The sequence below is a fragment of the Lepidochelys kempii genome, chromosome 5 (assembly GCF_965140285.1).
Source record: "Lepidochelys kempii isolate rLepKem1 chromosome 5, rLepKem1.hap1, whole genome shotgun sequence".
NCBI classification, from domain to species: domain Eukaryota; kingdom Metazoa; phylum Chordata; order Testudines; family Cheloniidae; genus Lepidochelys; species Lepidochelys kempii.
Window position 1 is genome coordinate 10,160,932 of NC_136384.1, and position 13,549 is coordinate 10,174,480.

A 13,549-nucleotide genomic window follows, 5' to 3' on the forward strand; every position below is an offset into this window, starting at 1 on the left:
ATTATGATTAGTGTAATATGCGGCAGACACAGTACACCCACTGTTTGACTATTGTCAAATGTTTTGCAGTCATTACAGCACAGCAGATAAACCATAATGGGAAAAGATTATATTCTGTGGGACAGATCCTCAGTCTGTGTAAATCATTATAGCTCAGTTGAAGGCAATGGAGCTATGACAATTTACACCAGCTGAGGATCCGGTCTTACGTTCTTCCTTCGCTACAAAAATGCACAGCTTAATTTTCCCCTGCCATATGCTATGGTATGTTTCCATATTTTTCAAAAAGACATTGTCTTTTTTTGCTTTTTTTTTTTTTTTTTGCCTTTTTACGGGGAAGAGAAGGTAAAGTGTGGGGTGAAGGGCCCTCCTTTGTAACTCTCATCAGTAAATCCTGTAATTACATCCATTGTCAATTTCAGAGCTCGGAATTCCCCTTAATACATTTTACTTTTCCTCCTGCTTCATCAATGAAGTGAAATGTGACATCCTCTAACAAGATTGGTGGAATAGCTACGCAGTTCAATTATTAATTCAAATGCTGCTCACGTGCTGGAGCAAATAGAATTTCATCTGACAGGCTGCTTGTCATGTTATGGTCTTATTTGATTAACTCGCCCCTTTGGAGGTGTTCGTGATCTCATTATATCTTTAATGATAAAATCCCCTTCTGCTATGTGCTATATTATGTTATGTTAAAAGGGATTCATTCATATTTTGCTTGTTACTCATGTAATTGGATAAATATTTAACAGAGGAGAGTTGATTAAATTTCTGATAAAACTATGCACAGCACCTAAATTATATTCTGAATGCCTCAGAAGTTGGTCTGCAGGCAGCTAGTGGAGCTGGTAAACCCTATCAAACTTTTCCCTGAAGTGGTTTTTTGAAGGACACGGAAAGGCAGTTTGTGTTGCACTCAGCAATGTCCTGAGAACCAATACCATAGATTCCAAGGCCAGAAGAGACCGTTGTGATGGGGAGGTTTTTAGGAGAGATTTTTAAGGCCCGGCTTGACAAAGCGCTGGCTGGGATGATTTAGTTGGTGTTGGTCCTGCTTTGAGCAAAGGATTGGACTAGATGACCTCCTGAGGTCTCTTCCAACCCTGATCTTCTATGATTCTATGATCATCTAGTCTGACCGCCTGTATAACACCAGCCATAGAACTTCCCCCAATTAATTCCTACAGCAAATCGTTCAGAAAAGCATCCAAGCTTGATGTCAGTGATGAAGAATCCACCACAATCCTTCGTAATTTTTTCCAGTGGTTAATTAAGTTCTCTGTTAAAAATGTACACCTTACTTCCAGCCTGAATTTGTCTAGCTTCTACTTGCAGCCATTGGCTCGTGTTAGATCTTTCTCTGATAGACTGAAAATCTAATAAAGATTTCATCCCGGTAAAAAAGTAATTGTTTTAATAGATTGCAATGCAGAGAATTTAAATTGGAAGGTGGGAGCATAGACTGTAGTGACACTTTACTGAATTAATCAAATGAGAGAGGAGCATGTCTTGTGGTTAAAACATGAGACTCATAGAGGTCAGGGTTCTATTCTCCCCTGTCACAAACTAGCTATGTGATACTGGCCCAAACAGCCTAGGGACACTTTTTTAGCCCTTCGTTAATAGGGTCCTAATTTTTGTGCCAAGAACAATTAGGTAGGTTTTGGGGTTTGTTTTTGTTTTTTGCACCCACAGTTCTTGGTTGTTCCCCAGATTACAATACTTGGATGTCTAAATATTTGATGTTCAAACATAATCAGGTACTTACTCCTCTATCTAGCCAAAACTCTGCTCGCAGAATGGCACCCAAAGTTATTGGCTTATGCAGATTTCAGCCACAGAAAAATGGAAGCCAGTGCTTGTTAACCTAGGGTGAAAGCCTAGCCCAGCTGAAGTCAATGACAGTTTTGCCAGTCAATGACCAGGATTTCACACCTCGTCTTTATGCTCTCTCTGCCTTGGTATCCCAGGCTGTAACACCTGCCGTTATGAGGCACAAATGAGGATTGGTTTCCAAATGATTTGCTCTCAAAGGGGGCTACATGTATAATGAGCATTATTACAGAATAGTAATATTTAGCTTGTATGGGGGCTGCTACAAAGCCCATTAAAATCATTGGCAAGATGCCCACTGAATTTGGAACCAGGCCTGTATAGCATCATTTATCCACAGAGCTCAAAGTACTTTGCAAAAGAAGGTCTGTATCATTATCCCCATTTCACAGATGGGGAAACCGAAGCACAGATAGGTGACGAGACCTGCCCATGGTCATAGAGCAGGTGATTAATTTCAGTTAGTGGGTGTGATTAGTGGGTTTGAATTGATAGCAAAGCTTGGGCTACCCACAATATCCCTTCAGACTTGTTATTCCTTCCTCAGGAGCTCTTTCCCTCCCCCCACCCCCCATTTAGCTTTTGGCATACAGTACCACAAAAGTCCACACAAGTCAGCTGTCACCTAAGGTCCTGGGTCACACAGTCATAGGTGACAACTACGCAGTTTCACCCAAATGTATCTGTCCTCTTAACCCGCAGGGGCTAAATAGCTTTTGTTCTTAATGGATCAAATACAAGCAAAACACTAATGAGATATGGAGCATGTGCTGTGCTCACTCCTCATGTGGGAGGGGGAGATTCCTTGACTGCCAGAGTCAGTGAAACTGTAGGACAAGCTGAGCTGTCATTCTGGCTTCTGAACTAACTGTGAATGTCATCAGGAACTTTGAATATGCATGTTAGAAACTAACTACAGTTCGCTGATTTAGGAGCAGATTATCACCCAGCCTAATGCAGTCTGTGGCTTGTTGAAAACTGGGTTAAAATGACACACAATGAAACACAGGGGGTTCCAGGTCCTGCTTGCAGGTTGGGGGTGCTGTAGGAAATAGTCTGACCTGGGCCTTGAGCAGTCAGTTCGGAAGAGAACCAGCCTAGAGTAAGTGTGATGAGTTGTGCTGCTCTGTTTTAGGGAGCAGCCTGCTTTGTCTCTCTCTGTTTTGTGGTTCTTGTGTTTTAGCCTTTTCAATTCTATGAAATAAAGTAGTGTTGTGTTGTAATCTTCCTGCAAGAGTTTTTAATGGTTTATTTAACTTCTTTGTTTGTATGCCTTGAAATGCAACACAGCCATGCCAGGGTGTAAGCAGTGTAAAAACACCCCACAACATGTGCAACCTGCTGGGTTATTGTTCCAGGTGTGGGGGAAAGCAAACTCCATGTGGCTCGTACATCTTGTTGTGAGTAGGAGGGTGTGGAGTGTCATTCTCCAATGCTCCAGCAAGCAGAGCTAGAGGGAAGCAGAGTGGGGGAAGTAATTAGCACCTGGTAAAGGGCGGTAAAAATAATTTCCTCCTGGGAACAGGGGTGAGCAGGGAAGGAATGGTGACTGAGCTAGAATTCTTTCCCAAAGCAGTGCAGCTTAAGAAGACCCTCCCTTTGAAAACAGAGGTAGGTCAAAAGCCTGGACAATTTATACAAAGCCTCCATGCCCCTGTGCCCCTGAACTCTGGATCTGTAAAACCAAAACTACCTGCATGTCTACTTTACACTGGGAAAGGCAATTTATGGCCCAGAGTCAACAAATCAGGCTGGCTTGGATTTCCTTGCCCCGCCCCCTATGCTTTCTTGTCTACTGACCTTGACAGAACCATTTGCCCTGGCATTGAGGAGGCACTCCTAGCCCTGGATCCATCTGTGACCTGGTGTGCCTAAGGCAGTCCCCACTGGAAATGCCAAGGTCAGGGCAGGCTGCAAAAGGGAGAGCAGATACTCCAAAGATTAGTGAGTATCACTGAAGTTAAGCTCCCCAACCAGTCACAAACTGTGCTTCTGGTCCGCCACACTGGTTATCAAGAAGAAAGAAAAGAAATCACAAGGCCTCCTTTATTGCATTCCAGTTCTCTGGCTCCTAGTCAGCACATAGGTCCAGTACAGTGAGAAGTTATTTAAAAAACTCTGTTCACATCTACAAAATGTTCTTCTGACCCCAAAGGGGTCAGCCACATCACCAGGTCAGTATAGGTTTGGATCTTACCCCAAATACCATGCTGCCAGCCAGTCCTTTAGTGGCTAAAACTAAAGGTTTATTTAAACAAAGTACAAGAATAGAGATGTCAAATGGTAAAACAGTCACATACATACAAAGACTTCAAAGTCCATATATCAGGTTCCTAGCAGTATTGGTGAGTTTGTTGCCTTGAAAGTCCCTTTGGAACACATCCACAGTTTGGATGGGTCATTCAGTGCTTTGTTCAGAGCTTCATTTGTAGAAAGGTTACTTCAGACGTAAAAAGCAGGAATGAAGAGAAAATGGAGAAGCTGCAGCTGCCTTTTATAGTCTTGCCACTCAGTATTTTGTATTTTCTTTGTTCCAAACCCAAGCTGCCCAGCACATGACCTGGAAGCCTTAGTTCTGTCCATAGGCATGTCCCTGCATGCCTTGCTGTGTCATAAGGTGTATCCCTTGCCTTCTCTTAATGGGTCAGTTGTACAGCTGATGTCCCTTGATGGGCCATCAAGCAGGCTGGGCAGTGCAGATGCCAAACTGTCTGGGGATGTCACCCAGATCACAGCACACGTTTTGAACTACAGACATACCATACATATCTATAACTCATAATACAAGGTGATACAAACATATAAACAAGATTATCATACTTAGCAAATTATAACATTTCCGCAGATACCTTACACGGCATATCTGGCACAACACATTGCTATTTTACAATATTAGTATTCATAATATCCTAAAGTGTCCCCTGGATTCCATACAGTGTCATGCCATCACTCTCTGGGCCAGTCAGGGCTGTAGAGACAACAAGTGACAGAGAAAGAGGAGACCCTCATGTCATACAAAGGATGAATGGGCAGAAGCAATGAAGAGATTTGCAGTGACTTGCATTCTGTCCCCTTTAGTATGAAGAATGGTGACTACAGCATAAGCCAGCAAAGGTGATGTTGGTACAGTAAAAGGAACCAGTGCCCGAGGATCCTCTGGACTCTCTGCAGTCAAGAGCCTTACCACCATTTCCAGCCTTACCACCATTAGCATCAAGGGGCAAGTTCTCATCTCCATTGGTAATTCCATTGGTTTACACCAGCAAGGAATATGCTTCTATCCTGCTTCTAATCTCATGGCCCCATGCTGTATATTTGGTGCATATTTTCAATGGCAATATGTGTGTATGTTTAAGGGCAGAATTTGGTCCTTACTACTACTTCCTGAAGTGGTTAGGTATTAATATCTCCATTTTTAGATAGGGAAACTAAGGCAGGAAGGTTAAAGGCTATGACCATGGCCACAAAGTATGTCAGTACCTGAAGCAGGGGGTAGCCGTGTTAGTCTGTATCCACAAAAACAATGACGATTCTGGTGGCACCTTAAAGACTAACAGATTTGTTTGGCCTTAAAGACTTAGGCCTTAGGAGTTCATAGAACCTGCTTCTGTGTTTGGACCACTATTCACCATCTCTTTCAAGGAGAAGCCTTTAAAATCATATGCTGGATAATTCCATATATTGCACCTATCTATATGGCCACATTCTTGTCTTACCCACGACTCTGAGATTTGTTTAAACAAATAAATATTACAAAAAAACAAAACCAGAACCCTACTCATTAAATCTAGTAAAACGGGCATGACGTAAGTATCAGGGTAGTCCAACATCTTCAAATTTGGATGCCTAAAGTTAGACATCCAAATCAATGTGAGTGCTCAGCATCTGTGACGATCGGGTTTTCTATCTGGGTGCCTAACATTAGGAACCCAAGTTTGAAAATGATGGCTTTATGTGATTTATTGAAGATCATTCAATGAGAAGATGCCGAGCTGGAAATAGAATCCAAGCGTCCTGATTCCCAGTCCTCTGTTTTAACCATTAGAATACTCAGTTATATGTATCTGTCCATCCTTTGTATTAAGTTTGCAGGTAATATTCATACTTATAGTATTCTTATGATTATCTTGTATATTTTATATCCCTCTAAGTATTCTAGGCAGTCCATAGAAAATATAAAATATATACGGCCAAATCCACTAAATTGACCTGGCTTCTCTGCCTTCAGTGGAGCTCTGCTGATTTGCACCTGCTTTAGATCTAAACCATAGTCCCATTACCCCAAAGATCATGCAATCTAATTAGAAACAAGACACAACTGAGGATAATAGCAAACACAGACAAGAAAAACAATTATTCAATGGGGCAGTTATTTAGATGTCTCATGTTCCCTTGGAGATTCCATTAAGTTTCCAAACGTTCCTGGTTCCTTTTCCGAGTCTACTTGCTCACTAAATATCCATGGACATAAAATGTACAGAAAACTTCCTAAAGCCGAAGGGAATAGATCTGTAAACAAATAAAATTCTGTGTGTGTGGTGGGGGGGAGGTTGGGTGTGGGTGTGTGCGCAAGCATGCATGGCACATCAGTTAAAACAAAAAGTATAGTTTCTTGATTGCCCTATACAAGCTCCATTTACTAAACAGGAGAAGTAGGAGACATACATTTTTCAGGAAGCATTACATTGGCCAAAGGTCGCAAAAACAATTTCAGAGGCAGCCTGCCCACATTAGTTTCTTGAGATCTTGATTACAAATTTATAAGAGACATATGCTGGACACTGAGAGATGGTCTCAAATATTACTGTCCTTCCTGCCATCTGCACACTCCCCTGGGAACATTAGAAACCCTGTCCATCAACCAAAATAAACAGCTCCTCTCATGAACAGATCCAAAGAATGCCCTATAAATCATACCTGTCAAAAATGCTGGTAGCATTGCAGAAGACAGAAATCAATCAAAAACTCATTAGTTCGCCTGACAAGTGCTTAATCTTATATTGTTTAATGCCAGCCTGAACAAGTCAGATAGAATAGAACCATGAAAAGCAGCAGCTGGGTTTTCCATTACAGAAAGTTTTGCAATGATTATGGGTTAATCTGGCTCTCAAATCCTCTCTCTTTTCATTCTCCCTTCTCTGAACCACTTACCACAGGGTATTGACTCCAATAGAGTTCCCTTCACTGCTGTGAACTCAATACATCATTGTTGCCTCATTCAATAGCTTGCAAAGATGTGTCTCTGCATTTTGCAAATCTTTTTAACTAAGCAGGGCAAACAGGTGTGGATTACATCGTGCGCTATATTGTTTGGAAAGGTGGCTAAAAAGAAATGGTAGCATATCGGCTTTCTGTCAGATTGGTAGTAAATCTTTGGATCTACCGCTCTGGAGTCAAAGTGTAAAGCACTGGGTTGTGCAGGAAAACCCAGTTTGCAAAGGTATTGTCATCGACTATCAGTGTTAGAAGGGACCTCAGGAGGTCATCTAGTCCAACCCCCTGCTCAAAGCAGGACCAATGCCCAGTGTTTGCCCTAGATCCCTAAATGGCCCCCTCAAGGATTGAACTCACAATCCTGGGTTTAGCAGGCCAATGCTCAAACCACTGAGCTATCCCTCCTCTGGAGCACCTTTGATGAGCACCTTTGTAGCAATATATTTCTCATCCAGAGAGTTGAGGACAATTGTGGGGAGGGGGTGGGGTGAAATGGGGGAATTCTTGGAATGGTATTGATGGGACTGGTTTAGGCAGAAAGTTGTTTTTTCATTAAGGCGGGGAGTTCATTTCAAACATCAGCCCCATAAATGTTTATATAAACCCACAAAAACAAAGGCAAACCCATTCACTAGATTACAAATAGCAACTACTGACATAGGAAAGCGTGAAAATGGAAGAAAGACATTCCTCTAGCCTATAATGGAGATAGTCTCATCAGGATATCTGTGCTTTTCACTCTAACACAAAATATCTGGGATCAGAAGGGACTTCTTCAAGATCAAGCAGAGCTTCCCTGTGAGGGAAAAGATCATATGGCTATTATGGGCTCAAACTGAAAAGTGCATAGTTTTATGAGTGACCCAGTGAAAATGTCAGACTTTGGGGGTTAACTATCCATTGATTTCAGAGATGGGCCTGAAGCAGAAACTCAAATTTGAACTACTATACCCTCAGAGACATACATTATAGACAGGGTGGGTAGCCACCCCTACTATTAAGGTAGCCAGATACTTCCCATTATAAGATCCTGCTTCCAGCTGCTCATAACTTTGCTATGCTTTAACTGTCTGAGCTGAAATTTTCCATGCCATGTGTCGGCCTCAGGTTGAATTCGCTTTTGGAAAATTTCAAACAGTTCAGCAGTTTTCAAGAATAAGGCCAGGGAAAATTAAGTTGTTTTGCCCATACTAAAAAATTCTGGCAAGCTTCACTTTGGGACGATCTAGTATCCACATGCATTGGAGCAGGGACTTGAAACTGGTGGCGGCATTTGTCAGGGATGTGCCTTTTGCTATTTGTATGAAAATCTGCCCATGCGGGCAGTACTTGACAGATGGTGGAAACTGTCCCTGAGAAAGTGAGAGCCATTAAAGAAATTCCTAGACCAAAGATGTGAAGGGAATCCAGGGATTTATAGGGATGGCCAGATTCTGCACATACCTAGCAGAAGCCTGTGAACAGTTAACAGACAGAGATGGGCCAGGGACCCAAGAACAGGCATTTGAAAGAATAAAGAAAATCATAAGCGAGACTCCAGTCCTAAAGTACAACAGTGCAGAGCTGCTAGAGTTATGCTTTGATGTCTCAGAAGGAGGCCTGGGAGCAGCACTGATGCAAAGCACACAGTATTTGTCAGTAGAGCCCTGAAAGACGAAAAAGGGCATATGTTTACATAGAAAAGGAGCTACTGGATGTGCTCTTTGGAATGGTTTCACAGGCAACCTTCATTGTGGCATTTCCTAACTTTTGAGTGCTTGGCTTGAAACCTTAATAATGTGCTTTTAATATATATATAGGGGTGTGTGTGTGTGAAACAGAGCCCGGTTTTGAATATGTATGTGTATTGGTTTTGAATCCTCATATCCAAACCTGCCTCTGTGGTACTGATTCTAGATCATATCCAAAGCCAGAAGATATTTTCTTTATCTGGTTTAGATATGGATTAGGATGCTTGAAAGCCCATGGAGTATGAGGGAGTGGGCTATAGCTGAACATATATCAGGCCGAAAGGGGTTTGGAGACACTGATGGATACTGTTCCTGCATCAGCTAAAGTACTCTTGTCCTTCATTATTCATCCCCTGTAATGGCATCTGTAAGAAAAGAGTAAGTGCATTCTGCTCATTAAGAGACGTCATAATAATTCTTGCATTCCTTGTGGTTTAGTGCTCCCATCCTTCCTCACTCAGTTCTTTGACTTCCTGTGCCTGGTTTCATTTTCCCAAGGGATTTCACCAGATGTGCTGACTGCCTCCTTGGCATTCTCTCCTCCGTCTCCCTTTCTATCACTGACTCCCATAATTCTAACCAGTTTGTTTTCTCTGTTACACATACACCTTGTTCTTAGGGTCAGGAACTCTCCTATCTCCTTCCTTGTTCTATTTTAATCTCACTTACACCAACAACTCCCTGATGCTTGACCAATCTCTCCTGGATCTCAACCCTCAGAAACTGGCCACACCACAATTTCCCCCTCATTATTGTACACAGTGTTGTTGTAGCCATGTTGATCTCAGGATATCAGAGAGACAAGGTGGGCGAGGTCATATCTTTTATTGGACCAACTTCTGTTCGTGAGAGACGCGTACACGGAGTTTACACAGAGATCTTCTGACACCTTGAGTGAGTCTCCCTGACCTGAAGAAGAGCGCTGTGTAAGCTCAAAAACTTGTCTCTCTCACCAACAGAAGTTGGTCCAATGAAAGATATTACCTCAGAATAGCTCAGAAAGATCATTTCAAACATACGATCCTTGTAGTTAGAGATAGAGACCCAGAAGGATATCCTGTCCATATCCCTGCCAGGCCAGGATTCTTCCCTGAAGTATATCTTCAGATGTTTTGTCCAGTTCATTTTAAATGATTCTCATAATGGAACTTCTACCATCTCATTTGTGAGACCATTCCATTAAAGGAAGGGATTAAGGTTCATGTTTGAATGGATAGTCACCCTGTAAGCTACTGGTTCAGGACCTGCCTGACTATGAGTTTGTATAGTACTTAGCACAGTGGGGACCTTCTAGGACTGCTGTCTTACTACCAATAATGTAATAATAATGATACTCCTTCTATGGCTCTCAAAACCAAGATTTTAGGGAAGTCCAAAAATGAGTTGGCTATTACATATACTTTTGTCCATGTCCTAAACAGTGAAGCTGGATAGGAATTTTGTGACAAAATGTTTTTTCATTGGAAATGACAATTTGTCAGAAATAAAACTTTAGGCAGGAAAGGGTTGGTTTTGACAAAATTTTTGTCAGGAAGGTTTTTTTTGTGGTGTGGTTGGCCCAGTGGTTAGGGTGCTTGGAGACCCAAGTTCAAGTCCCTCCTCTGCTTGATTCAGGCCTGATTCAGGGACTTGATCATGGGTCTCCCATATCCTGGGAGAGGACCCTAGTCATCTGGCTCTTCTGGTGGGTCTCTTTCTGGTCTCTCATGTAAAATTTCAGAAGGGCTCTGTTTCATCCCAGTGTGGAACGGGAAATTGATCAAATCTTTGAAAACTTTCACTTGATGAGAAAACCGTTTCTTGTCCAGCTCTCATAGTCAGTGAAATGTGCACATTATGGGCCCTCATTCAGGAAAGCATTCTGGTTCAGCAAATATACTTAAGGCACATATTTTAAGCACGTGCCTGAATCCGCTGAAGTCAATGGGATTTAAACACATGATTAAAATTAAGCATAAATTTATGTGTTTTCCTTAATTCAGACTAGAATAATAGAATATCAGGGTTGGAAGGGACCTCAGGAGGTCGCCTAGTCCAACCCCCTGCTCAAAGCAGGACCAATCCCTAACTAAATCATCCCAGCCAAGGCTTTGTCAAGCCTGACTTTAAAAACCTCAAAGGAAGGAGATTCCACCACCTCCCTAGGTAATGCATTCCAGTGCTTCACCATCCTCCTAGTGAAAAAGTTTTTCCTAATATCCAACCTAAACCTCCCCCCCTGCAACTTGAGACCATTACTCCTTGTTCTGTCATCTGCTACCACTGAAAACAGTCTAGATCCATCCTCTTGGGAACCCCCTTTCACGTAGTTGAAAGCAGCTATCAAATCCCCCCTCATTCTTTTCTTCTGCAGACTAAACAATCCCAGTTCCCTCAGCCTCTCCTCATAAGTCATGTGTTCCAGTCCCCTAATCATTTTTGTTGCCCTCTGCTGGACTCTTTCCAATTTTTCCACATTCTTCTTGTAGTGTGGGGCCCAAAACTGGACACAGTATTCCAGATGAGGCCTCACCAATGTTGAATAGAGGGGAACGATCACATCCCTCGATCTGCTGGCAATGCCCCTATTTATACAGCCCAAAATGCCATTAGCCTTTTTTCAGAGTAACAGCCGTGTTAGTCTGTATTCGCAAAAAGAAAAAGAGTACTTGTGGCACCTTAGAGACTAACCAATTTATTTGAGCATAAGCTTTCGTGAGCTACAGCTCACTTCATCGGATGAAGTGAGCTGTAGCTCACGAAAGCTTATGCTCAAATAAATTGGTTAGTCTCTAAGGTGCCACAAGTACTCCTTTTCTATTTGCTTTTTTGGCAACAAGGGCACACTGTTGACTCATATCCAGCTTCTCATCCACTGTAACCCCTAGGTCCTTTTCTGCAGAACTGCTGCCTAGCCATTCGGTCCCTAATCTGTAGCAGTGCATGGGATTCTTCCGTCCTAAGTGCAGGACTCTGTACTTGTCTTTGTTGAACCTCATCAGATTTCTTTTGGCCCAATCTTCTAATTTGTCTAGGTCCCTCTGTATCCTATCCCTACCCTCCAGCGTATCTACCACTCCTCCCAGTTTAGTGTCATCCGCCAACTTGCTGAAGGTGCAGTCCACGCCATTCTCCAGATCATTTATGAAGATATTGAACAAAACTGGCCTGAGGACCGACCCTTGGGGCACTCTGCTTGATACCAGATGCCAGCTAGACATGGAGCCATTGATCACTACCCATTGAGCCCGATGATCTAGCCAGCTTTCTATCCACGTTATAGTCCATTCATCCAGCCCATACTTCTTTAACTTGCTAGTAAGAATACTGTGGAAGACCGTATCAAAAGCTTTGCTAAAGTCAAGTAATAACACATCCACTGCTTTCCCCTCATCCACAGAGCAAGTTATCTCATCATAGAAGGCAAATAGATTAGTCAGGCATGACTTGCCCTTGTTGAATCCATGCTAACTGTTCCTGATCACTTTACTCTCTTCTAAGTGCTTCAGAATTGATTCCTTGAGGACCTGCCCCATGATTTTTCCAGGGATTGAGGTGAGGCTGACTGGCCTGTAGTTCCCAGGATCCTCCTTCTTCCCTTTTTTAAAGATGGGCACTACATTAGCCTTTTTCCAGTCTTCCGGGACCTCCCAGGATCACCATGGGTTTTCAAAGATAATGGCCAATGGCTCTGCAATCAGATCCGCCAACTCCTTTAGCACTGTGCTGATAGATTAGAGAGGCAATTGTTTATATTAAGAGTTTAAGGGAGAGATTACATGTTTTAGCACTGCATCCTGGCATATATTTTACCATAGCTCTTAAATCATACCTGTGATGCTGTGTGATTGAAATATGACCATTTATATAATTAATATTGGCACTGTTAAACAAGTACAATAAATCTTGTACAAAGTATGTCATGTAAGATGTCATGGAAAAGTTATGATTTGCTGAGTATGGTTATCCTGTTTGTACGTATGTATCATCTTTATATATAAAGTTATGAATGTTGACTATGTACCCGTATTTCAAATGTGTTTGCTTCTGTGGTAACACCCAGAAGGTAATTTACATCCAGTCTGGCCAGCACATTGTGAATGAACTATTCAAGATGGCCCATTAAGGAGCACTTAACTCTTACAGTGGACCATAGAAGAAGCTCATCTCCACCTGCTGAGCCTTCCTGTGGACTCTTTAGCCAGAATATAGGTAAAGGCTGCTCCTATGAGTCATCAAGCCATGTAAGGACAAGTGACCAGCTCGTGTGGACTTCATCTTGTACCTGTAATTTCCCACAAACTAAGACTGAGAGTGTTCCCTCCACATGGGAGAAAGTATAAAAGATCCTGGAAGGATCTCCATTATGCATCTCTCACGCTCTGATCTCTGGTCTATGGACTTACACTAAAAGGAGCATTCCAATCAATGGACTGAGGACCTTCCAATCTTTTGGAAGTTACCAGAGACTTTACAAACCAGCAGTTTATTCCATCACTGCTTCAAAACAGAAATGAAAACTTTTCAATGAGTGTGTGTATTTGTTTTCCTTGACCATTTTAACTCTCTCCTCTTTCTTTTCTCTTATAAATAAACCTTTAGATATTAGATACGAAAGGACTGGCAACTGCATGATTATTGGGTAAGATCTGAGTTATATATTGACCTGGATGTGTGGCTGATCTCTTGGGATTAGAAGAACCCTTTGTTTGATGAAATTGTTTTTAAATATCCACTCATCGTTAAGTCTAATATCTAGGTGGTGAAACAAGCATTGGGATATCTAAGGA